The sequence below is a fragment of the Crocodylus porosus genome, unplaced genomic scaffold (assembly GCF_001723895.1).
Source record: "Crocodylus porosus isolate Cpor-Errol unplaced genomic scaffold, CroPor_comp1, whole genome shotgun sequence".
Classification (NCBI taxonomy): domain Eukaryota; kingdom Metazoa; phylum Chordata; order Crocodylia; family Crocodylidae; genus Crocodylus; species Crocodylus porosus.
The window spans coordinates 118,691,551-118,694,276 of NW_017728931.1; positions in this window are offsets into that span (position 1 = coordinate 118,691,551).

Below are 2,726 nucleotides of genomic sequence, written 5' to 3' on the forward strand. Positions count from 1 at the left end.
GCGGGAGGGAAGGGAAGGCCGCTCCAGGGGGTTTCTGAGGCTGGGCAGTGGCATGCAAGTCCCGCACCCCAGGGAAGCGGGGAGGGAGCTCCATGGGCAGCCGCTGGGCAGTGTCACCGCGCATGCAACAACCAGGGAGGTCCCGATTTCCAAGCGGATTCACGCGGACCCGTGATCTCCTGGTAGAGAGAGACCATCTGGGGATTTGGCGGGGGAGGGAGAGGGGCAGATCGAGGCCCCCACAGGGAGGGAGTGGGGCTGGGGTGAATGGAGCCCCGAAGTGCACCGGAGCTGTGGGCGGCTGTCTGTCTGTGTCCCAAGCTGCAGCCCCGCTCCTGACCCGCAGGACCCTGCATCCTGCCAGGCTGTGCAGAGACCCCCCTTTCCTCGGGCTCCAAACCCCCCACACATGCCCACAGCCCCCCCTCCCACACACACCCCTTCACAAATAATGTTCCCCCCACACACACTTCAAAAATAGCATCTCATGATTTACACTCCAAATCTCTTGATTTCTAAGAGTTTGTCTCATGATTTTTGACATGGTGGGGTTGGCAAGGCCCCTGCCTGAGGCAGGATCAGTCTTCTCCAAACCATCCCATTCAAACTAATCAGCTCTGTGAAAGACAACTGTCAACCCTGAAGCAACACAGGCCCAGCGCTCTGACCTGCCACAGGTGAAGCAGGGGACCTATGGCAGCCAGGGTCCTGCTCCTGTGCATAGGTGACGTGTACGGAGGTGTGGGGGGCCTCCTGATTTTGGCCCCCGCCACTGGATTCTGTGGGAAGTCATGTCTCACCACTCCTCCCGCGCCCGTAGCCAATGCCACCGCTGGCTTCTGCAGGCGGTTGCCACTCACCACCACCCACAAATTGTTTCCCCCCAGTCTCGGGAGGCACCAGTCATTCATACTCCAGTGACATGTTGTCAATATTTGCTCATGGGTAGAGGGGCCACAGAGAAAGACAAAACCCTTCACAGTTGGTACCAAGTTGGCCATGGGAAAAAATTCCTTCCCTGACCCCAATATAGCGATGTGTCTGACCCAGGGAGTAGGGGCAAAACCATCTGGCCAGGAACCTCTGACTTAAGTCCCAGGAGACTGGTACACCCAAGTCAAAGTCCCCAAACTTGGCTGTAGCCAACACCCCATGCCTCTGGGAGGTTTAAAAACACCCTGACACATAGCAGAAGGTGAAAGAGGGACATCCAGCAAAGCTCAAAGGCATGGCAGATACCTTTTGATAATGATCTAGATGTAGCTATGCCTCTGCTCTATGATGGGTAAAAGCTAGCTAGCTAATCTCTAAAAGCAACTGCATTAAAAGATACTGGACGCCCTACATACCCACGTTTACACATTGCTCAGGGTACCCACTCTGTGTAATTTGTTAAACTAAATGCTGTAGCCTACACGGCATTCTACGTCATTTGCAAGTATATCAATAATTAGCTTTCCCACAGTAGTCATAATTAATTATATTCAGTTCCTTTGTAGGAATGTGAAACAAAATGATGCATTAAATTGTGTAGATACATATATATACACAATGGGGATGGGTCCAGGCAGTAAAATGCAAAAAAAAAAAAGTATATAAAGAGCTTCAGGCCATTTCAGACATGTAAAAATCAGCACTGATCTGTGTGTGGTAAATATATAGATTATAATTTAGAAATGCATATCACATTATAAACACATAAACACATTAGAATTTAGTTAAGCATCCTTATCCCCTTAGAGAGTATGGCAAGCTATTGGTCTGCAGCATTTTTTATTTGAGGCAGTTCTTTAGAAAGTCCATTTTCACACATTCAAAGGAATTCTCCCAGACCATCACTGACAGAGTTCAAAATAGTCTGAGTGATAACTCTGAAAGTTATCAGTTCAACTAAGTGTTTTTGCTTCGTATCTCATTTGTACTTGCACACATTGCTTGGCACCAGGATGCAATAGGGAACCAAGAACTCAGTTACCCATGTTGTTTGTATCAAAATTCTGCAGCTGCCTGCTGATACTGCATCCATGTTGAGTTGCAGTTGTGTTGCATCATGATCAGCAGTAGCCTGCAGGAATGCAAAATCGTCCGATGATCTTCACTGAGCTGCTTGACTTGTCTGCAATGAAGCATAAACCTGGTCAGTTATCCAAGGAATGACTCAACCCAAACTTCTAGTGAACCCCTAAAGATCATGTCAGTCATCAGTTAATCATCAGCAGGGATATCCAGCCATCTCTAGTACCCTTAATGGTATGCTTCTGGGCCACATCTGGCATTGTGCCTTTTGCTGCCCTTTTAATATCATCCAATTGACCTCTTATCAGAGCCAGGAAAACCTTCTACACCAAGAACACGGTAACAGCAAGTCTCCAATCCATTCACGTACTGTACTTTAGAAAAAGGTATTTCACTCCTGGAATCTCTGCAGCATTCTGCTGCACAGCTTTAATTTAAAAGGCTGTTTTGAGGCAGCTTAGTGCTTTAGCTAATGTTCTGGCAGCCAGCCTAGTTTCTGTTCATTCAGCAGCAGCAACAGACAGATTTACTGTGTTGCAAAAGCTACTATAATTTAAATATAGACCCCTCATGCTCTTCATGAGAAGGCAATTTAGTCAGTGACTTGGTATTTATTCTTTGGACCTGCCTTTTCTTGGTGATGGTCAGACTTTGCATTTGTTCCATCACTTCATACATCCAGCTACAAAAGTATAAATCTGCACCATGCC